Raw genomic sequence first — 25,928 nt, forward strand, 5'->3', positions numbered from 1 at the left:
TACAGGAATTTGAAGAGGGAAGTGAAAACATAACCTATAGACTCTAATGTGTGTTATCACATGGAAGTAACAACTTGTTGAATTCAAAACGCAGTGTAAATAGATATTGACAATAGATTGATTCTATAGGTTTTACAGAGGTCAACCCAAATGCTCTTCATGGAGTCTTCTGGGATCCAGCTCAAAATAACTTTAATGCTGTTTCCATGACTCTTTGTGCATGACATGGATACCATATAACCTCTATCAGACTACAAACTTAAAGAGGTTATAGTGCATATTTCAATAAAATAAATCATGACCTAATAAAAACATTGATAAATGCAAATAATATATAGGTCAATTTTTTCCTAAGTGTATTTATGATTGATTTTTTCTAGCTCCTTGAATGAATATTAAGGAGTGCAATAAATTTTAAAAATTTAAGAATCATGATTGGTGAGTACAATAATGTCAAAAAACTTACAAAGCTTAAGTGATAAATGAGTCAATGAGAAGTTGAAGAATGCAAAATGTGTTAAATAGGAACAACCCCATCAATGTAGGTAAGGAATCTTATTATTTGGAAATGTTTATGTAATCTGGTAGTTAATAAAGTCTAACACAAATGTGAAATATTTGACAAATTATAAGCGTGCATGTTTACAAAATGTGTGAAAAATACTAATTATCTTTATATCTTGATTGGCCCACACTTAAATGTCTAAGTTTTATATAATTTGTAAGTAAAAAGTACATTGTGAAATATAAAAAACCTTAACATTTAATAAAGTTTTGATAAAAACTCTCAATGTTTCATGTATTTTATCTGAATATATAACTCAGCTGTGAAACAGAAATATTTGGAAACAATGCTGATGTTAAGTGAAGAAAAGTCACTATAAACTTGAGAAGATAGTTTGTGTATGACCCATGCCACTGTAGCCTCAGAGTGAGGTAAAAATTGTAGAACAGAGGTGAATTAAGACATCTACTACCTGATATTGTGTTTAGAGTTACTTGTGATAATAATTTTTTATTCTTGATATTAATTTTAATTTTTAAAAATGGGCTCCGAGATCTCAACTACATGACGTTGCAACATTAGATAGTTGTTTCTAAATTCCCCAATGAGTTATTACAAAGTTCAAGACAGGATTTAGTTTGGACTTATCACTAGTACTACTTAGTGCTCCATCTTCATATTCCATAATAACATGTAAGTCTAAATAATATCAAGGATATTATTCTTGAGTATATGAAAAAAACTATATTTCTATGAGACAAGTTTTATAATTCTATAAAACGTATTTCTGTAAGACATGAACAGACATCCAAAGGAGGGTGCTCTTAAAAGGACTCCTTAAACTTACCTAGTTTGAATATTTGTGCAATTATAAACCAGGAACAAGCCCAAAGTAAATTTTCATTGTCATTTGCTACAATATATGCACTTACAAAAACCAATATCCCATTTCCACTTATTTACATGTGACCAGTAATAAAAATAAAAATTCTATTACATAAAACTGGATGAAAGATTGTCCTCCTAAACTGATTGTTCTTTCAAAATAGCTTAAGAAAGTTGATCAAAGTTGGAGGCTTTTGATTTCATCAATTAATACCACCAACACAAAATTGTTAATAAGAGATTATATCTAAATATATTTTGTAGCAGACATTATATTTCTATTACGTTTTTTTCTATCTAAAAGACAGAAAAAAGAATAAAAAACAAAGATAATATATTAAGACTTACATTTAATCCTGTGACTACTGATGAAATGAAGCATCTTACTAGACACTCTCTGTTCTACTTTTCCTGTGAAGTTAGAGCACGGATGAGTTGTTCAGTGCCCTTCTCATCACCTTTAATTTACTTGCTTCCCTGTCTTTTGACTGCCCTGTTTGGCAAATCTCCAACTTTCTACTAAGTCAAACAAATGACTCCTCTTAAACTTATGCAGCTGAAGAGTACAAGGGAGAAAATTTTATAGCAAGGGTGGTAAATGCCATCAAGAATCTACAGTCTATAACAATAGTAATTATTCCCTTTTGCCAGGGAAGTTGTTCCTAACACTTATGACCCTTTTAATGCCTCCTCAATTGCTTTTCACTTAATTTTTTAAAAGGAGGTTTTCTGGATAAAAATCCCTAATCTTGTTCTAGCATCTAGAAACCTATCTATAACCATTTTTATTTCTTTCAACTAAATTCTAGGAAGAGGTTTAGCATCCAATACCTCACCCATGCCCAGGGTTAATTCTTTCTTTTAGTAGACTTTATTTTTTAAAGCAGTTTTAGGTTCGCATCAAAATTGAAAGGAAGGTACAAAGATTTCCCATATACTCCCTGGCCACACACATGCATAGATTTTCACACTACCAACATCCCCCACCAGGGTAGCACATTTTTTACAATTGATGAAACTACATTGATTGACTCATCATTATCACCCAAATTCCATAGATTACGTTACGGTTCACTCTTGGTGTTATACATTCTATGGGTTTGGACAAAAGTTTAGTGACATGTATCCATTATTATAGTACCATACAGAGCAGTTTTACTCCCCTAAAAATTCCCTGTGCTTAGCCTATTTATCTCTTCTTCTCCCTAAGCTCTCGTAACTACTGATCTTTTTACTGTCTCCATAGTTTTGCCTTTTCCAGAATGTCATATAGTTGGAATCATACAGTACGTAGCCTTTTCAAATTGGGTTTCTTTTACTTAGCAATATTCATTGAAGGTCTCCCCATGACTTTCATGATTTATCATTTCTTTTTACTGCTGAATAATATTTCATACCACAGTTTATTCATCCATTTACCTACTGAAGACATCTTGGTTGCATCCAACTTTTGACAATATTAATAAAGCTAATATAAACATCCACTTGCAGGTTTTGTGTAAACATAAGTTTTGAACTCCTTTGGGTAAATACCAAGAAATGTGATTGCTGGAACATACATTAAGAGTATATTTAGTTTTGTAAGAAATTGTCAAATCACTTCCAAAGTGACTGTACCATTTTGCATTTCTGCCAGCAATGAATGAGAGTTCCTACCGCTCCAAATCCTCTCCAGTATTTGGTGTTGTCAGTGTTCTGGATTTTTGGTGTAAGTGGTCTGGTTTTATGCCATTCTAATAGGTGTGTAGTAATATCTTGTTGTTTTAATTTGCATTTCCCTGAGGACATATGATGTGGAGCATCTTTTCATGTACTTACTTGCCATCTGTATATCTTCTTCAATGAGGTATCTGCTAAGGTCTTTGGTCCATGTTTAAATTAGGTTGTTTGTTTTTATATTGTTGAGTTTTAAGAGTTTTTTGGTATATTTTGAATAACAGTCGTTTATCAGATGTTTATTTTGCAAATGTTTTCTCCCAGTCTGTGGCTTATCCTATTATTCTCTTGATATCGACTTTTATAGAGCAGAAGTTTTTAATTTTAATGAAGTCAAGCTTATCAATTTTTTCTAGCATGTGTATACATGTCTCTTAGCCTGTGTATTCAAGGGTACCTCACCCCTTTGCCTATTGGAAGTAAGCTGCCCTCAGGATCTTGCCTTCGATGTCATATCTAAAAAATCATCACCAAACACAAGGTCAAATAGATTTTTTCCTACGTTACAGGATTTTTATATTTTTGTGTTGACATTCAGGTCTATAATCCATTTTGAGTTACTTTTTGTGAAAGTTAAATAAATAAATCTATTCACAGACTTTTTATTTTTTGCATGTGGATTTCCAGTCATTCCAGTACCATTCACTGAAAATACTATAATTGCTCTATTGTATCACCTTTTGCTTTTTTACCAAAGATCACAATATTTATGTGAGTTTATTTTTGGGCTCTCTATTCTGATACATTAATTTACTTGCCTCTTCTTTCCCCTACTCAGGGCTTTTTATTTTACCTACTCAAAACTGTTGTCCTCCTATCTCTGCAATGGACATAGCCAGTGTCTCTATTCTTCCATATCTTCACTGTCCCCATACCTATCTACTCTCTCCTTGCTGCTTATAAGATTGCTCATATTTTTCTTGTCTTAAAAAATAGCCCCTTGTCGCTTAACACTAAGCCACACAATCATTTCTTTTCACAGTCTATTTTCTCTCATTCGCCATTCACCATTACAGGCTGGTTCCATGAAACTTGTAATGGCCTCATCACTGCCAGCTTTCATATAGGCACTTTTATGCTTTTGACCCCTACCCATTTTAGCAGTTGACTTAGCTAAGTGTTTCTTCATAAAATTTACCTTACCTATATTTATTTTCTATAGAGTCTATCTAAACATTTGTCACTTCTCAATTCCCTTTGCAAAATATCTGCCTCCACCAGCATCTTAAATGTGAGTATTCCTCACAGACCTATCACTGGCCTTTCTTTTCTCTTCCCTCCACTCATTCTTATTCTTACCATGTCATCCATTTCAACTGAATTTATCTGATGATTCCAAACATATATCTACTGGGGAGGAGGTATGTTTATATCCTGCTATTTTCTTCTATGTGAAAAGATATCTCATTATATTAACACTTCTGGCTTTTCTCCTCACTCACCTGCCCGACTGGAAAATTTGAAAAGGAGAAACTTAGCATGTATATTCAGGGCCCTTCCTCTCTCCTTCCTCTATTGGGAGAGATGCCCACAAGGGGACCCATTCTACCTACAAAGAGAGGACTTGCTCTTGTGGAGAAAGGCCTGTCCAGGTCCTGCACTGCCTAATCCTGGAGTTAGTATTATGGAGTCCACCTGCCATAGCTATAAATGACATACATGCCCAAATATTAGACTTATTAACAAAGATGATGTTTAAATATCTATCTGCTTTAGTCATTGCAATTTTCAAATGGATGAAAATCAGGAGAGCTAAGATCTTGAGCATTCTCTACACCCCTCCTTACAACATTTGATGTAAAAACTTGGTGGTGGCCACTGCATGTGCTTTTGGACTTGAAAATGATAGGTTTAAAGCATTTTATTTGATTGTTACTGTATGAAGTTAGGCTTCAGGGTGGCCACTGCATGTGCTTTTGGACTTGAACATGATAGGTTTAAAGCATTTTATTTGATTGTTACTGTATGAAGTTAGGCTTCAGGGTGGCTAATTCAGCTGCTTTGCTATTTGCTCAAAGACCCTGCTTCTCCTTTTTGTCTTCTATATGTCAACTTCTTCCTGTTTTTGGTGCCCTTCATGATTATGAGATGGCTGTGCATATCAACAAGGGCTATAGAATTCCTTGATGCACAAAAGAAAGCATAAGTCTTTCCTCCAATTGATCCCTTTAGTGTAATATTGCCAAGCATGGGCCATGCATCTACTTCTGAAAGAATAACAGACAGTAAGGTAATGCTTGTGTTAACTGACTTCAGTCATGGGCTCATGACTCAGAGAGATACAATTAATGTAAACTGTTTAGAGGAATCATTCCCAAATGAAATGCTGTGACTGCATTATAGGTGCAATGATCTATTGGGTCTTCCATGCTCAGAGGGGCTGAACAGAGCCTAGTCAATGGAGCTTCCTACTGAGAGAAGCTTCAGCCATTTACCCTAATGTATCCTGAAATTCTATCTTATTGCATGTGTGTGATGATTAAAAAATAAAATTTGGGAAGTCCTGGATATTTAGAACAATTGAGATTTATCCCTGCTAGAATCAGATTTACCTCCCTCAACCAAAATGACAATGTTTTAAAAAGTAGGTAACTGAATAAAATAAGAGTTGTATCAGGATGTAAGTAGGGGTATGGTGAGAATAAGTGCTGAGTAAGCAAACAGAAGTGTCATCACACTTTCAGAAATTTTTTCCTAAATAAAGTAGGCATATCATTCCGTATCACCTAAAGAATAAAATCTATATATCATTTTTACCTGATGCTGGCTGATTTCCCAACATACAGAATTGCTGAAATTTCCCTAAAAAGGTCCCGCTATTTCTTGCTTCTGTGCTATTTATACATTGGTTTGGGTTGTAATCAAGGACTTTTTTCTCCCTAGTTCAGTTGAAAATTTCCTCCTTTCTCATTCATGACTTATATTTGTTGGAACCACTTTTTAAAAGGCCAAGGTTGATACTTCACTCTTCTCCCATAGTACCCTGTTTATCAGATCACAATCACATTTATGCAATTACAATTATATAATCACACTTAATGTTTAGCTTATTTGCCTGTCTTTCTCAATTTTGTGAATTCCTTGAGGACAAGAATAATATCATTTACTCATAACTCTCACCTACCAACCTCAGTTTGATACACATAGTAGGCTGTCATTTTTAGGGCAAAAGATACTTCCTAACTCCTGCTCTGAAAGTAAAACTTAGCTAGGGACCGAGAGCATAAAGACATATAAGAAACAGCCCCTGCACTCCTTGGTGAAAGAAATGATGAATGGATTCATCGGGACTAGTTGATGATTGCTTCTATTTGAAGTACTGGCCTTAGGGTATTGTTGCTGTGGTTTTTGCTATCTTTGAGACAATTTTCAATTCCCTTCTCACTGACTAGACACTCTCCTGTAGTCGACCTTGCAGAAATGTGTACATGTATTAGCTTAGTTAGAAGCAGAGTGAGATTTGAGTGTTAACATTCTAGAGCTTCTAACACCTTTTATAAATCCTTTCAAAGTGTTAAAATCATAATAAATGAACTGCCAACATTTCAATCACGTCAGCATTATGCGAGAACAGCACAAGGTGATTTTGTGAGTATAAAAACAGAATTGGGTTAAAGGCTGACAATGGGAGTATATATTATGTGACGTGTAAAATCCTTGTAAAAAGGTTTTAATGAGAGATATCCACAGGGATTCTTTTAGAAAGAGAAAGAAAAGATCCATGGGAAATACCAAGTCTATCTTAAAGGATTTGTGATTGAATCCACAGTTAAAAACAACAACAAAAATAATAACAAACTATTTTCTATAAGATAAAATTTGAGGGGGGCACTAGGACATTTTACCTATCAGTCCTAAATAGTGTGGGACATGATGCATTATATAGATTGCATTGTGATGGTTTTTGCATGTGACCCAATCCTTAAGGATGAAGATTAGTTTCCTATTTATCACTGCATTCATAATAACTAATAAGTTGTCTGGTACATGGGAGGTTTCATTTTATGTTTGTCAAATAAACAGAAATATGAATGAGTTTAAACACTCAGAAATCTAAATTTTGAATTTCCATTAAGTATAAAAGTAGTATTTGAAAGACTGCACTAGAATTTCAATTTCTCTACATCAAAATTATAAGTGATAATTAGAAGACAGGGAGAACTGAGTATTGGGAATATAAAAGCCAGGCAAAGTAGATGGTACAAGAGGAAAACAAAAAATAAAGTAGAATAAAAATAACTAGAACTAAAAGTAGAAAAAAATAAATAATAAAAATAAAGAGCAAATTTGGGGTTAAAACTCTGCTTATATCTCCTTCTTATCCCCAAATTCTGCATTTAAATTGGATATAAATTTCTGGCTGATCCCTGAACTACGTGCATGAATAAACTCCAAAAAGCCAAGCTAAGTCTACAGAAACAGAGCAGAGATTTCTTTGAATTGCAAGGGAGACAGATTTTGAACTGAGTTCAACCAGGTTAAATGACTAAAAAAAATAAAAACAAATAAAAAAGTCTTTGGAGAAAGATATCACTCAAAATATCGAACATAAAACACAAATGTCACTAAAGATAAGAAAAAAAATGGGGAAAATGTCAAACATAACTCAGGGAAAAGTTATATAAGAAACAATTCTGAGATTACCTAGATATTTTCATCAAAAGACAGATATTTTAAAGTATATTATATACAATAACTTGGCTCAAGAATACAAAGGAAGATATGTTTGCAATAATTGAACAAATAGGAATTCTCAAAAGAGAAATAGAAATTATAAAAAAAAAAAGACCCAAATTGAAATTCTAGATCTGAAAAGGGAATTAATGTAGTGCAAAATAGATAAGAAGATAATTCATGAACTGAAACATGAAGATAATGAAACAATAATTAGAAAAAAATTTTAAAAACATAGGAGACATGTGGGGTGTAATAAAAATATCTAGCATATGAGTAATTGGATTACCATAAAAAATGAACAGGATGTGAGCAATACGTTAAGAGGCAAAAGCCAAATTTTTTTTCAAAATGGGAAAAATTAAATCACAGATTTAAGGATTATTAGCAATATAAATACAAAGAAGCACCAGGGAATTCAAGTAATGCTATAATACAAGGACACTTAAAAAAAAAACAATCACAGAAGAAAAATTATCATCATCTTCAAAGGAAAAAAATAAAATTGACAAATGTCTTCTCAACATAAACAATGAAAGCCAGAAATAAAATGGAATAAAAACTTTAACTGCTCAATGAATATAACTGCCAAACTTTAGTATGTCAAAAATTAAATTAAGTGTAAATAGACTAATAGGGGAGGCTATGCATGTGTAGGGGGGGGAAGGCATATGGGAAACCTCTGAACTTTTCCTTCAATTTTTCTGTGAACTTTAAATTGCTCTAAAAAACTAAAATCTAAATTTTATTTTATTTTTTTAATTTAATTTATTTTATTTTTTGGCTGCGTTGGGTCTTCATTGCTGTGCGTAGGCTTCCTCTAGTTGTGGCGAGCGAGGGCTACTCTTCATTGCAGTGCACGGGCTTCTCATTGCGGTGGCTTCTCGTGTTGCGAAGCACAGGCTCTAGGCATGTGGGCTTCAGTAGTTGTGGCACAAGGGCTCAGTAGTTGTGGCTCGCAGGCTCTAGAGTGCAGGCTCAGTAGTTGTGGTGCATGGCCTTAGTTGCTCCGTGGCATGTGGGATCTTCCTGGACCAGGGCTCGAACCCATGTCCCCTACATTGGCAGGTGGATTCTTAACCACTGCAACACCAGGGAAGCCCCTAAAATCTAAATTTTAAAAAGTAATATTCTAAATACTCTAATTAAGAGACAAATACTGTCAGACTAGGACTAGACTATGTACATACAAATAGGATTTTATATATATATATGTATAAAATCCTATTAATATATATATTTATATGTTTAAATATATATATTTATATATTTAAATATATATTTATATATACATAAAATCCTATTTTATATATATATATAAAATCCTATTTAACTATTTAGAAACAAAATGAAAGGTATATACTAGACAGAGGAATAGAATACAAGTCAGAAATCTTGGTTTGATCTCAATGCCTGTAACATTTAAGACTTTCTCAATTTTTCAGTAATAATTTCTTTTCATTACTAGATCATGATACTTTTGCTTCTTCTCAGCCAATATATAAAGTGAAAGCATATTATAATTAGTTGTCTATCTCTCCAGCTCTTTGAAATTAAGGGCTATAACTTTTTAACTTGTCTGAATCACAGTGGGCTCTTAATTTTGGCTATGTTGAATTAAGTTTCTAGTGTTTATTCATTCAACCCATACTTATTGAACACCTACTACAAGTACACCTTTTTAATTGTACTTCACTTTATGGCACTTCACCGATTTTGCATTTTTTACAAATTGAAGGTTTGTGGCAAACCTGCATAAAGCAAGTCTATCATTGCCATTTTTCCAATAGCATTTGCTCATTTTGTGTCTGTGTCATATTTTGGTACTTCTCACAATATTTCAAACTTTTAAATTATTATTATATTTTTTATGGTGATCTGAGATCAGTGATCTTTGATGTTACTATTGTAATTGCTTGGGGGCACCCCAAACCACGCCCATTATTATTAATCAATAAATGTTGTATATATTCTGATTGCTCCACTGACTGGTCATTCCCCATCCCCATCTCTCTCCCTCTCTTTAAGACTCCCTATTCCCTGAGACACAAGAATATTGAAATTAGACCAATTAATAATCCTACAATGGCTTCCAAGTGTTCAAGTGAAAGGAAGAGTCACACACCTTTCACTTTGAATGAAAAGCTAGAAATGATTAAGCTCAGTGAGGAAAGCAAGTCAAAAGTTGAGATAGTCTGGGACTTCCCTGGTGGTCCGTGATTAAGACTCCATGCTCCCAATGCAGGAGGCCGAGGTTCAATCTCTGGTCAGGGAACTAGATCCCACATGCCACAACTAAGAGTTTGCATGCTGCAACTAAAAGATCCCGCATGTCACAACTAAAGATCTTGCATGCCTCAGTGAAGATCGAAGATCACATGTGCCACAACTAAGACCCAGCACAGCCAAATAAATAAATAAATAAATATTTTTTAAAAAGTCAAGATAGTCTGAAAGCTAGGTCTCTTGCACCAAACAGTCAAGCCAAGTTATAAATGCAAATGAAAAGTTCTTGAAGGAAATTAAAAGTGCTACTCCAGTGAATACATGAATGATAAGAAAGAGTAACAGCCTTATTGCTGATATAAAGAAAGTTTTAGTGGTCTGGGTAGATCAAACTAACCACAACATTCAATTAAGCCAAAGCCTAATCCAGAGCAAGGCCTTAACTCTCTTCAATTCTGTGAAGTCTGAGAGAGTTGAGGAAACTGCAGGAAAAAAACTCTGAAGCTAGCAGAGGTTGGTTCATGAGATTTAAGGAAAGAAGCCACCTCCATAATATAAAAGTTCAAGGTAAAGTAGCAAGTGCTGATGTAGAAGCTACAACAAGTTATCCAGAAGATCTAGCTAAGGTAATTAATTAAGGTGGCTAAACAACAGATTTTCAGTGTAGATGAAATGGCCTTATATTGGAAAAAGATGACATTTATGACTTTCATAGCTAGAGAGAAGTCAATGCATGGCTTCAAAGATTCAAAGTACAGGCTGATTCTTGTTAGGGGCTGGTGACTTTATGTTGAAGCCAATGCTCATTTGTCAATCTGAAAATCCTACAGCCCTAAATTATGCTAAATCCACTCTGCCTGTGCTCTATAAATGGAACAACAAAGCCAGGATGACAGCACATCTGTTTACAATATAGTTTACTCAGTGATTTAAGCTGACTGTTCAGGTCTACTGCTCAGAAAAAAAAAAAAAAATTCCTTTCAAAATATTACTACTCATCGACACAGCACCTGGTCACCCAAAAGCTCTGATGGAGATGTATAATGAAATTAATGTTGTTTTCATGCCTGCTAATACAACATCCATGCTGCAGCCCATGGATCAAGGAGGAATTTTGTCTTTCAAGTCTTATTATTTAAGGAATACATCTCATAATGCTATAACTGCAATAGATGGGTGATTCCTCTGATGAATATGGGAAAAGTAAATTCAAAACCTTCTGGAAAGGATTTACCATTTTAGATAATATTAAGAAAATTCCTGATTCATGGGAAGAGGTCAAAATATGAACATTAGCAGAATTTGGACTAATTTGATTCTAACCTTCATGGATGACTTTGAAGGGTTCAAGACTTCAGTGGAGGAAGTAACTGCAGAGGTGGTGGAAACAGCCAGAGAATGAGAAATAGATGTAGAGCCCAAAGGTGTAACTGAACAGCTGCAATCACATGATAAAACTTCAGTGGATGAGGAGTTGCTTCTTATGGCTGAGCAAAGAAAGTAGTTTCTTGAGATAGAATCTCTTCTTGGGGAAGAAATTGTGAAGACTGTTGAAATGACAAAGAATTTAAAATATATCAACTTAGTTGAGAAAGCAGTGGCAGAGTTTGAGATAACTGACTCCAATTTTAAAAGAAGTTTTACTGTGGGTAAAATGCTATCAAACAGCATTACATGCTACAGAGAAATAATTCATGAAAGGAAAGTCAATCAATGCAGAAAACTTCATTGTTGTCCTATTTTAAGAAATTGTCACACTTTTGCTACTCATTGTTTTAATTATTGTACAGGTCACTTATATTCTCATATTTAGTTCTCCCTTTTGGAAAATGACTATAAAAATTACAATTAATAAAATTGTTGAGAATAGTAGATGTGTTATCCTTATTGTTAATTACCTGGATAGTATTCTTTCAAAGTTCTAAAAGGTAATATATGATCATTAGACTAGGCATTCCATGAAAAGCAAAAAAGCCTAATTATCTACCTATATGTTAAAAATACATAAGTATTTGTTAAAATTAAATAAACAGACACTGTGCTTCTGGATAGGATCAAGCAGTTCACAACAGGCCGACACTTATCATTTACAACAGTCCAAAACTTCCACACAGAACAGCTTTAAAAATCCAAATAAATTATTTAAAAATAAATTTTAAAGGTAGAAAGAATTGTGTAAGCAAACCAAATTAAAGGTACTAACATTCCAGAGAGGAAAGAAGCTTTTAGAGGGAAACCTTTATAGGTTTGGCTGGTATTTTCCAGGGGGACTTAAACTACTTCTGGGAATAAATCAGAGGCTAAATATTCGAGAATCCAAGAATACAACATTTGGAAATCAATCAATGAAATTTACCACACAAAAACACACAAGAAAATTAGAAGAATCATATGATGATTTGAGAAAATGCAAAAAAAATGATAAAATTAAAAATCCATCAATGAAAAGAAGCTCATAAAAACTTTAAATAGAAAGACACTTCATTTACAGACACTGAGTTTCAAAAACAAGAACCTACAGAAACATAACACACAGTGATGAAATATTAGTAATTCCCACCCCTCCCAACCTCACTGCTATTGGGAAAAAGACAAGACTACTGGCTCTTACTGGTTGTACTCAATATTGTATCCTGGGGAACTGGCCAGTGCCAAAAGGAAAAAATAAAATAAAATAAAACAAAATTCACCAATCAACAGGCATAGAGTAACTAGATAAACAAAAAAATAAATAAATAAGACCCAACTATATGCTGCCTACAGGAGACTCATTTCAGCTGTAAAGACACACATAGGCTCAAAGTGAAGGGAAGGAAGATGGTATTCCAGGCAAGTGGAAATCAAATGAAAGCAGGGATGGCCATACTTATATTGGTCAAAATAGACTTTAAACCAAAACTGGTAACGAGAGACAAGCTAGGTCATTATATGATGATAAAGGGGTCAATATATCAAGAAGATATAATTGTAAATCTATATGCACCCAACATTGAAGCACCCAAATATATTAAACAAATACTAACAGATCTGAAGGGAGAAATACCATAATGGTGGGGAAACTCATACCCCATTGTCAGCAAAGGATAGATCATCCAAACAGAAAATCCACAAAGAAACACTGGGATTGAACCACCCTTTACAGCAAATGGACGTAACAGGTATATATAGAACATGCCACCCAACAGCAGCAGACTACACACTCTTTTCCAGTGCATGTGAAACATTCTCCAGGATAGATAATAAGGCAGGACACAAAATAAGACAAAGCAAATTTAAGAAGACTGAAATCATACCAAAATCTTTTCTGACCACAATGGTATGAAACTAGAAGTCAAAAAGTAAAAAAGGAAGCTGAAAAATCTACGAATATGTGGAAATTAAACAACACATTTCTGAACAACCAATGGTTCAAAGATGAAATCAAAAGGGAAATAAAAAATTATCTTGAAACAAATGAAAATGAAAACACACATATCATATCCTATGGGATGCTGCAAAAACGGTTCTAAGAGGAGTTTATAGTGATAAATACATATATTAAAAAATTAGAAAGGTCTCAAGTAAACAACCTAACTATACCTGAAGGAACTAGAAAAAAGAAAAAATAAAAATAAGCCAAAAAGTAGCAGAAGGAAGGAAATAATAAAGATTAAAGTGAAAATAAGTTAGAGACCAGAAAAACAACTATTAAAAAAGATCAACAAAACTAAGTTCAAGTTTTTCAGAAAGATAAACAAAAGAGACAAATCTCTAGCTGGACTATAAAAAAGAGAGAAAGACAGAAAAGATTCAAATAAATAAAAATGAAAGAGATCTTACAATTGATACAACAAACACACATAGGATAAAAGAGTACTATACGCCAACAAATTAAATAGCCTAAAAGAAATGGATGAATTCCTAGAAATGCACAATCTTGCCAAGACTTATTCAGGATGAAATAGAAAATATGAACAGACCACTAATAAGTATATAGATTGAATAAGTAACCAAAAATCTCTCAACACAGAAAAACCCAGGATCAGATGACTTCACTGGTGAATTCCACCAAACACTGAAAGAAAAATTAACACCGAGAGACCTTCAAGATGGTGGAGGGGTAAGACATGGACATCACCTTCCTCCCCACAAATACATCAAATACATCTACATGTGGAACAACTCCTACAGAACACCTACTGAACGCTGGCAGAAGACCTCAGACTTCCCAAAAGGCAAGAAACTCCCCACATACCTGGGTAGTGCAAAAGAAAAAAGAAAAAACAGAGACAAAAGAATAGGGACAGGACCTGCACCTTTGGGAGGGAGTTGTGAAGGAGGAAAAGTTACCACACACTAGGAAGCCCCTTCACTGGTGGAGACTGGGGGTGATTGGGGGAAGCTTCAGAGCCACGGAGGAGACCATAGCAATAGGGGTGCAGAGGGCAAAGGGGAGAGATTCCCACACAGAGGATCAGTGCCGACCAGCACTCACCAGCCTGAGAGGCTTGTATGCTCAACTGCCGGGGTGGGTGGGGGCTGGGAGCTGAGGCTCGGGTGTTGGAGGTCAGATCCCAGGGAGAGGACTGGGGTTGGCTGCGTGAACACAGCCTGAAGGGGGCTAGTATGCCACAGCTAGCCGGGAGGGAGTCCAGGAAAAAGTCTGGAACTGCCTAAGAGGCAAGAGACCATTGTTTCAGGGTGTGCAAGGAGAGGGGATTCACAGCACCGCCTGAAAGAGCTCCAGAGACAGGCGCAAGCTGCAGCTATCAACACAGACAGCAGAGACGGTCATGAAATGTTAAGGCTGCTGCTGCAGCCACCAAGAAGCCTGTGTGCAAGCACAGGTCACTATCCATATCTCCCTTCCCAGGAGCCTGTGCAGCCTGCCACTGCCAGGGTCCTGTGATCCAGGGACAACTTCCCCAGGAGAACACAAGACATGCCTCAGGTTGTTGCAATGTCACACCGGCCTCTGCCACTGCAAGTTCACCCCGCATTCCATACCACTCCCTCCCCCCGGCCTGAGTGAGCCAGAGCCCCCGAATCAGCTGCTACTTTAACTCTGTCTTGTCTGAGAGAAGAACAGACTCCCTCAGGCGACCTACAGGCAGAGGCAGGGCCAAATCCAAAGCTGAACCCCAGGAGCTGTGCAAAGGAGAGAAAGGGAAATTTTACCCAGCAGCCTCAGGAGCAGCAGATTAGATCCCCACAATCAACTTGATCTACCCTGCATCTCTGGAATACCAGAATAGACAATGAATCATCCCAAAATTGAGGTGGTGGACTTTAGCAGCAAATGTAGACTTGGGGTTGGCTTTCTGCAACTAATTTGTTTTTGGTTTTATTTTTATCTTAGTTTAAAATTTAGAGTTTATTATCATTGGTAGATTTGTTTATGGATTTTGTTGCTGTCTTCCCTTTTATATATATACATATACATATATATATACTTTTCCTTTTTCTTTTTTGTGAGTGTGTATGTGTATGCTTCTTTGTGTGATTTTGTCTATATAGTTTTGCTTTTACCATTTGTCCTAGGGTTCTGTCTGTTTTTTTGTTTGTTTTTTTTTAAGTATAGTTTTCAGCACTGGTTATCATTGGTGGATTTGTTTTTTCGTTTGGTTGCTCTCTTCTTACTTTCTTTCTTTTTTTTTCCCTTTTTTTAAATTACTTTTTAATTTTTTTAAACAATTTTTGTATATTTTATTACAAAAACTTTATTTTATCTTATTTTCTTCTTTCTTTCTTTCTTTTTTTCACCCTTTACTTCTGAGCCATGTGGCTGACAAGATCTTGGTGCTCTGGCCGGGTGTCACGCCTGTGCCTCTGAGATGGGGGAGCCGGGTTCAGGACACTGGTCCAACAGACACCTCTTGTTCCACATAATATCAAACGGCGAAAGTTCTCCCAGAGATCTCCATTTCAACGCTAAGACCCAGCTACACTCAATGACGTACAAGCTACAGTGCTGGACACCCTATGCAAAACAACTAGCAAGACAGGAACACAACCCCACCCATTAACAGAGAGGCTGCCTAAAATCATAATAAGGTCACATACACCCCAAAACACACCACCGGATGTGATCCTGCCCACTACAAAGACAAGATCCAGCCTCATCCACCAGAACACAGGCACCAGCCCCCTCCAGCAGGAAGCCTACACAACCAACTGAAACAACCTTAGCCACTGGGGTCAGACACCAAAAAAAATGGGAACTATGAACCTACAGCCAGCAAAAAGGAGACCCCAAACCCAGTAAGTTAAGCAAAATGAGAAGACAGAGAAACACACAGCAGATGGAGGAGCAAGGTAAAAACCACCAGAACAAACAAATGAAGAGGAAATAAGCAGTCTAGGAGAAAAAGAATTCAGAGTAATGATAGTAAAGATGATCCAAAATCTTGGAAGTAGAATGGAGAAAATACAAGAAACGTTTAACAAGGACCTAGAAGAACAAAAGAGCATACAAACAATGATGAACAACACAATAAATGAAATTAAAAATTCTCTAGAAGGAATCAATAGCAGAATAACTGAGGCAGAAGAATGGATAAGTGACCTGGAAGATAACATAGTGGAAATGACTACCACACAGCAGAATAAAGGAAAAAGAATGAAGAGAATTGAGGACAGTCTGAGAGACCTCTGGTACATTACATGCACCAACATTCGAATTATAGGGGTCCCAGAAGAAGAAGAGAAAAAGAAAGGACCAGAGAAAATATTTGAAGAGATTATAGTCGAAAACTTCCTTAACATGGGAAAGGAAATAGCCAACCAAGTCCAGGAAGCACAGTGAGTCCCATACAGGATAAACCCAAGGAGAAAGATGCCGAGACAAATAGTAATCAAACTGGCAAAAATTAAAGACAAAGAAAAAGTATTGAAAGCAGCAAGGGAAAAACGACAAATAACATACAAGGGAACTCACATAAGGTTAACAGCTGATTTTGCAGAAGAAACTCTACAAGGCAGGAGGAAGTGGCATGATATACTTAATGTGATGAAAGGGAACAACCTACAACCAAGATTACTCTGCCCAGCAAGGATCTCATTCAGATTCGATGGAGAAATCAAAAGCTTTACAGACAAGCAAAAGCTAAGAGAATTCAGCACCACCAAACCAGCTCTACAACAAATGCTAAAGGAACCTCTCTAAGTGGGAAACACAACAGAAGAAAAGAACCTACAAAAACAAATACAAAACAATTAAGACAGTGGTCAAAGGAACATACATATCGATAACTACCTTAAACGTGAATGGAAAAAATGCTCCAACCAAAAGACACAGGATGGTTGAATGGATACAAAAACAAGACCCATATATATGCTGTCTACAAGAGACCCACTTCAGACCTAGGGACACATACAGACTGAAAGTGAGGGGCTGGAAAAAGATATTCCATGCAAATGGAAATAAGAAGAAAGCTGGAGTAGCAATTCTCATATCAGACAAAATATACTTTAAAATAAAGAATGTTGGGCTTCCCTGGTGGTGCAGTGGTTGAGAATCTGCCTGCCAATGCAGGGGACACGGGTTCGAGCCCTGGTCTGGGAAGATCCCACATGGCGCGGAGCAACTGGCCCCGTGAGCCACAACTACTGAGCCTGCTCGTCTGGAGCCTATGCTCTGCAACAAGAGAGGCCGCAACAGTGAGAGGCCCACGCGCCACGATGAAGAGTGGCCCCCGCTCACCACAACTAGAGAAAGCCCTCGCACAGAAATGAAGACCCAACACAGCCAAAAATAAAAATAAATTAATTAATTAATTAAAAAAAAAAAAAGAATGTTACAAGAGACAAGGAAGGACACTACATAATAATCAAGGGATCAATCCACAAAGAAGATATAACAATTATAAATATATATGCACCCAACATAGGAGCACTCAATACATAAGGCAACTGCTAACAGCTATAAAAGAGAAAATCAACAGTAACACAATAATAGTGGGGGACTTTAACACCTCACTTACACCAATGGACAGATCATCCAAAATGAAAATAAATAAGGAAACAGAACCTTTAAATGACACAATAGACCAGATAGATTTAATAGATTTTTATAGGGCATTCCATCCAAAAATAGCAGATTACACTTTCTTCTCAAGTGCCCACAGAACATTCTCCAGGATAGATCACACCTTGGGTCACAAATCAAGCATCAGTATATTTAAGAAAACTGAAATTATATCAAGCATCTTTTCTGACCACAATGCTATGAGATTAGAAATCAATTAAAGGGAAAAAAAACGTAAAAAACAGAAACACATGGAGGTTACACAATACGTTACTAAATAACCAAGAGATCACTGAAGAAATCAAAGAGGAAATTAAAAAAAACCTACAGACAAATGACAATGAAAACATGACGACCCAAAACCTATGGGATGCAACAAAAGCAGTTCGAAGAGGGAAGTTTATAGCTATAAAAGGCTACCTCAAGAAACAAGAAAAATCTCAAATGAACAATCTAACCTTACACCTAAAGGAACTAGAGAAAGAAGAACAAACAAAACCGAAGGTTAGCAGAAAGAAAGAAATCATAAAGACCAGAGCAAAAATAAATGAAATAGAAACAAAGAAAACAATAGCAAAGATCAATAAAACTAAAAGCTGGTTCTTTGAGCAGATAAACAAAATTGATAAACCACTAGCCAGACTCATAAAGAAAAAGCGGGAGAGGACTCAAATCAATAAAATTAGAAATGAAAAGGAGAAGTTACAACAGACACCACAGAAATACAAAGCATCCTAAGAGACTACTACAAGCAACTCTCTGCCAATAAAATGGACAACCTGGAAGAAATGGACAAATTCTTAGAAAGGTATAACCTTCCAAGACTGAACCAGGAAGAAATAGAAAATATGAACAGACCAAACACAAGCACTGAAATTGAAACTGTGATTAAAAATCTTCCAACAAACAAAAGTCCAGGACCAGATGGTTTCACAGGTGAATTCTATCAAACATTTAGAGAAGAGATAACACCCATCCTTCTCAAACTCTTCCAAAAAACTGCAGAGGAAGGAACACTCCCAAACTCATTCTATGAGGCCACCATCACCCTGATGCCAAAACCAGACAAAGATACTACAAAAAAAGAAAATTACAGACCAATATCACTGATGAATATAGATGCAAAAATCCTCAACAAAATACTAGCAAACAGAATCCAACAACACATTAGAAGGATCATACACCATGATCCAGTGGGCTTTATCCCAGGGATGCAAGGATTCTTCAAAATATGCAAATCAATCAATGTGATACACCATATTAACAAATTGAAGAAGAAAAACCATATGATCAGCTCAATAGATGGAGAAAAAGCTTTTGACAAAATTCAACACCCATTTATGATAAAAACTCTCCAGAAAGTGGGCATAGAGGGAACCTACCTCAACATTAAAGGCCATATACGACAAACCCACAGCAAACATCATTCTCAATGGTGAACCTGAAAGCATTTCCTCTAAGATCCGGAACACGACAAGGAGGTCCATTCTCACCACTGTTATTCAACATAGTTTTGGAAGTCCTAGCCACGGCAATCAGAGAAGAAAAAGAAATAAAAGGAATATAAATTGGAAAAGAGGAAGTAAAACTGTCACTGTTTGCAGATGACATGATACTATACATAGGGAATTCTAAAGATGCCACAAGAAAACTACTAGAGCTAAACAATGAATTTGGTAAAGTTGCAGGATACAAAATTAATGCACAGAAATCTCTTGCATTCCTATATACTAATGATGAAAAATCTGAAAGAGAAATTAAGGAAAAACTCCCATTTACCATTGCAACAAAAAGAATAAACTACCTAGGAATAAACCTACCTAGGGAGACAAAAGACCTGTATGCAAAAAACTATAAGACACTGATGAAAGAAATTAAAGATGATACCAACAGATGGAGAGATATACCATGTTTTGGATTGGAAGAATCAATATTCTGAAAATCACTATACTACCCAAAGTAATCTACAGATTTAATGCAATCCTTATCAAATTACCAATGGCATTTTTTACGGAACTAAAACAAAAAACTTAAAATTTCTATGGAGACACAAAAGACCCCGAATAGCCACAGCAATGTTGAGGGAAAATAATGGAGCTGAAGGAATCAGACTCCCTGACTTCAGACTACACTACAAAGCTACAGTAATCAAGACAATATGGTACTGGCACAAAAGCAGAAACACAGATCAATGGAAAAAGATAGAAAGCCCAGAGATAAACCCACACAACTATGGTCAACTAATCTATGACAGAGGAGGCAAGGATATACAATGGAGAAAAGACAGTCTCTTCAATAAGTGATGCTGGGAATACTGGACAGCTACATGTAAAACAATGAAATTAGAACACTCCCTAACACCATACACAAAAATAAACTCTAAATGGATTAGAGACCTAAATGTAAGACCAGACACTATAAAACTCTTAGAGGAAAACACAGGAAGAGCACTCTTTTATATAAATCACAGCAACATCTTTTTTGATCCACCTCCTACAGTAATGGAAATAAAAACAAAAATAAATAAATGGGACCTAATGAAACTTCAAAGCTTTTGCACAGCAAAGGAAACCATAAACAAGATGAAAAGACAACCCTCAGAATGGGAGAAAATATCTGCAAATGAATCAACAAAGGATTAATCTCCAAAATATAAAAACAGCTCATGCAGCTCGATATTAATAAAACAACCCAATCCAAAAATGGGCAGAAAACCTAAATAGACATTTCTCCAAAGAAGACATACAGATGTCCAAGAAGCACATGAAAAGCTGCTCAACATCACTAATTATTAAGCAAATGCAAATCAAAACTACAATGAGGTATCACCTCACACCGGGTAGAATGGTCAGCATCAGAAAATCTACTAACAACAAATGCTGGAGAGGGTGTGGAGAAAAGGGAACCCTATTGCACTGTTGGTGGGAATGTAAATTGATACAGCCACTATGGAGAACAGTATGGAGGTTCCTTAAAACACTAAAAATAGAATGACCATATGATCCAGCAATCCCACTACTGGGCATATACCCAGAGAAAACCATAATTCAAAAAGACACATGCACCCCAATGTTCATTGCAGCACTATTTACAATAGCCAGGTCATGGAAGCAACCTAAATGCCCATCGACAGACGAATGGATAAAGAAGTTGTGGTACATATATACAATGGAATATTACTCAGCCATAAAAAGGAACGAAATTGGGTCATTTGTTGAGAAGTGGATGGATCCAGAGACTGTCATACAGAGTGAAGTAAGTCGGAAAGAGAAAAACAAATATCGTATATTAACGCATGTATGTGGAACCTAGAAAAATGGTACAGATGAAACGGTTTGCAGGGCAGAAGTTGAGACACAGATGTAGAGAACAAACGTATGGACACCAAGGGGGGAAAGCTGGAGGGGGTGAGGGTGGGGATGGTGGTGTGATGAATTGGGCAATTGGGATTGACAGGTATACACTGATGTGTATAAAATTGATGACTAATAAGAGCCTGTTGTATAAAAAAATAAATAAAATTAAATTAAAAAAATAAAACAAACTTAACCTTACACCTAAAGCAATTAGAGAAAGAAGAACAAAAAAAAAATTAATTAAATTAAATTTAAAAATTAAAAAAAAAAGAATGAATATTGTTAAAATGTCCACACTACCCAAGACCATCTATAGATTCATGAGAACCCATAGAAAAAGTCCAATGGCATTTCTTTCAGAAGTAGAAAGAAACAACTCTAAAAATTGTATGGAACCATAAAATACCCTGAATAGCCAAAGCAACCCTGAGAAAGAAGAACAAAGCCAAAGGTTTCATACCTCCTGATTTCAAATTATACTACAAACTATAGCAATAAAAATAGGCATAAAAAGAAACACATTGAACACATACAACCAAAGGAATAGAATAGAGAGCCCACTATTAAACCTCCAGGAATACAGTCAATTATTTAACACGGGAGCCAAGAACACCCAACAAAGAAAAATTGTCTTTCCAGCAAATGGTCTGGGAAAACTAAACACATGCAAAACAATGAAATTGGACCCCTATCTTAAAGGACTCATAAAAATTAACTAAATTTGATCAAACACTGAAACATAAGACTTGTTATTATAAAAATCCTAGAAGAAAACATAGGAAAGAAGCTCCTTGATATTGGCCTTGGCAATGCTTTCTTGGATATGACACCAAAAGTACAAACAACAAAAGCAAAATCAACAAATGGGGCCATACCAAACTTAAAAGCTTCTGCACAGCAAAAGAAACAATTAATAAAAAGAAAGGGCAACCTATGGAATGGGAGAACATTTTTGGAAACAATATATTGGATAAGGGATTAATAGGATAAGTAGTTAATATGCAAAATATATTTTTAAAAAACTCATACAGCTCAAAACAAACAAACAAAAAACAATCCAAATCCAAATATTAGAGGAACTAAGAGAATTTTCCAAAGAAGACATCCTAAGGACCAACAGGATGGATGAAAGATGCTCAAAACCACTAATCATCAGGGAAATGCAAATCAAAACCACAATAAGATATCACCTCACACAAGTTAGAATGGCTATCAGAAGAAGACAGAAGATAACAAGTGTTAGTGAGGATTTGGAAAATAGGGAATACCTGTACACCATTGGTGGGTATATAAATTCGTTCAGTCACTATGGAAAACAATATGGAGGTTCCTCAAAAAATTAAAAATAGATCTACCATGTCATCCAGCGATTCATCTTCTGAATATGTATCCAAAGAAAATGAAAACAGAATATCAAAGCAATATATGCATTACCATGTTTATCACAGCATTATTCATAACAACCAAGATACAGAAACAACTTAAGTGCCCATCAATGAATAAATGGGTAAAGAAGTTTTGGTATATATATGAAACGGAATATTAGTCAACCATGAGAGTATCCTGCCATTTGCAACAACATGGATGGATTCTGAGCACATTATGCTAACTGAAATAAGTCAAATACAAGTAGTGTATGATATCACATATGCGGAATCTAAAAAAGCCAAACTCATAAAATCAGAGCAAAATGATGGCTAGCAGGGGATGATACACGGGGGATAGGACAGACATTGTTTAAAGAACAAATTGCAGTGCGTGGTGAATTAGTACTAGAGAATAGTGAATACAAAGAATAGTGAATAGTGAATACAAAGAATACAAATAGTGAGTACAAAGAATAGTGAATACAGACATCAATATTGTATTATAAGGCTCATACCTGCAAAGAGACTAAAACTTAGTCATCCAACCACTAACAAAGAAATGATAATTATGTAAAGTGATAGAGGTGTTAATTATCACTACAATGGCAATCATATTACAATATATAAATGTATCAACTGGACATGTTGTACACCTTAAATTTATGTATTATATGTCAAATATATATCAATAAAAATTATAAAATAAAAGGAAATAAAAATAAAAAGTTATAGGAAAGGCAAGAAAAACACATTGGACATGGCATTATTTTGTGTAAAGAATATCTAAAATAATATACATAAAACTATTATAATTAATAAGCCTATTTTATATTATATATGGTATGAGAAAGTAGGACAGTTTAATTCTTTTCATGTAGCTGTCTAGTTTTCCCAGCATCATTTACTGAAGAGGCTTTTTCCACATTGTATAATCTTGCCTCCCTTGTCCTAGGTTAATTGATCATATAAGTGTGGGTGTAATTCTGGGCTCTTTATTCTGTTCCACTGATCTATGAATCTGTTTTTGTCCCAGGACCATACTGTTTCGATTACTGCGGCTTTGTAGTATAGTTTGAAACCAGGATGTGTGATACCTCCAGCTTTGTTCTTTCTCAAGATTGTTTTGGTTACTTGGGGTCTTTTGTGATCTCCTACAAATTTTAAAAGTATTTCTTCCAGTTCTGTGAAAAATGTCATTGGTATTTTGATAGGGATCACATTGAATCTGTAGGTTGCCTTGGGTAATATAGACTAATAATAGACTAATTCTTCCAATCCAAGAGCACTATATCTTTCCATTTGTTTGTGTCATCCTAAATTTCTTTCATCAGTGTCATAGTTTTCCAAGTACAGGTATTTTACCTCCTTGGTTAGATTTACTCCTAAGTATTTTATCCTTTTATATGCAATTGTAAACAGGATTTTCTTAATTTTCCTTTCTGATAGTTTGTTGTTCATGTATAGAAATGCAATACATTTCTGTATATTAATTTCATATCCTGTAACTTTATTGTTTATTAGTTATAATAGGTTTTGGTGGCACCTTTAGGATTTTCTATATAAAGTATTATGTAATCCACAGTGACAGTTTTACCTCTTCCTTTCCAATTTGGATTCCTTTCACTTCTCTTGTTTGGTTGCTGTGGCTAGGACTTCCAATACTACGTTAAATAGAAATGGTGAGAGTGAGCATCCTCAGCCTGTTCCTGATCTTAGAGGAAATGCTTTCAGCTTTTTATCCTTGACTATGATGTTGGCTGTAGCTTTGTCATGTACGGCCTTATTTATGTTGAGGTATATTTCTTCTGTACCCATTTTGTTGAGAGGGCTTTTTTTATTATTATAAATGGATATTGAATTTTGTCAAAACGTTCTTCTGCATCTATTGAGATAATCATGTGAATTTTATTCTTCATTTTGTTAATGTGGTGTACCACATTAATGGATTTATGTATCTACAAACATATTTGCATCCCAGGGATAAATCCCACTTGATCATGGTGTATGATCCTTTTAGTGTATTACTGAATTTGGTTTACTGATGTTTTGTTTCAGGATTTTTACATCTATGTTCATCAGTGATATGGACTATAATTTTCTTTTATGTGGTGTCTTCTGTTTTGGTAGCAGGGTGATGATGACCTCATAGAATCAGTTCAAAAGTGTCCTGTCCTCTTAAATTTTTTGGAATAGTTTGAGAAGGATAGGTGTTAACTTTTCTTTAAATGTTTGGTGGAATTCACCTGTGAAGCTGTCTGGTCCTGGACTATTGTTTGTTGGGGGTTTATTATTATTATTGCTGATTCAATTTCATTACTGGTAACTGGTCTGTCCATATTTGCTGACTGAGTTATGGGAAATTATACACTTTTAGGAATTTATTCATTTCTCTAGGTTGTCTATTTCACTGGCATACAATTGTTTGCAGTAATCTCTTATGATCTTTTTTATTTCTGTGGTTTCAGTTGTAACATCTCTTTCATTTCATATTTATTTGGGTCTTCTCCCTTTTTTTCTTTTGAGTCAGTATAAAGTTTTATCAATATTTTTATCTTTTCAAAGAACCAGCTCTAAGTTTCATTGACCTTTTCTATTCTATTTTTAAAAATTTTTGGAATGTATTAAACAAGGATGATAAATGTGTTATCCTTTAGGAAATAAGAAATCTCATTGTGAGAAATGAATAAAAGATTTTAAAAGGGATTTTAAAATCTTGCCAATTAGCACCATTATGACTTCTAGAAGTCAATTTATATAAAATGTATTATTTGAAAAAATAATTTAAATATTGTTTCACATAAAATATAATTCTGTATTGAAGTAGACATTTGGGTCTCTTTTCTTTTTTTTTAAATTTATTTATTTATTTATTTATTTATTTATTTATTTATTTATTTTTGACTGTGCTGGGTCCTCATTGCTGCGCACAGGCTTTCTCGAGTTGTGGTGAGCAGGGGCTACTCTTCATTGCGGTGCACGGGCTTCTCATTGCAGTGGCTTCTCTTGTTGCAGAGCACGGGCTCTAAGCACGTGGGCTTCAGTGGTTGTGGCACACGGGCTTAGTTGCTCCACAGCATGTGGGATGTTCCCGGATCAGGGCTCAAACCCATGTCCCCTGCATTGGCAGGTGGATTCTTAACCACTGCACCGCCAGGGAAGTCCCTGGGTTTCTTTAATGCAGTACTGCTCAGAGC

The 25,928-nt window shown here is 35.3% G+C and overlaps 1 long non-coding RNA gene across 1 annotated transcript in view; it reads left to right on the forward strand.

Moving 5' to 3' along the window:
* Positions 1 to 25,583, forward strand: part of LOC309631263 — a 1,125,924-nt gene extending 1,100,341 nt beyond the window's left edge. Inside the window, exon 2 of the long non-coding RNA XR_014246158.1 lies at positions 20,482 to 25,583. This is a non-coding gene — a long non-coding RNA (uncharacterized lncRNA). The remainder of the gene's footprint in view (positions 1 to 20,481) is intronic.
* Positions 25,584 to 25,928: the final 345 nt, after the last annotated feature.

Source organism: Balaenoptera borealis, assembly GCF_965194805.1.
Source record: "Balaenoptera borealis genome assembly, chromosome: 6".
Lineage (NCBI taxonomy): Eukaryota > Metazoa > Chordata > Mammalia > Artiodactyla > Balaenopteridae > Balaenoptera > Balaenoptera borealis.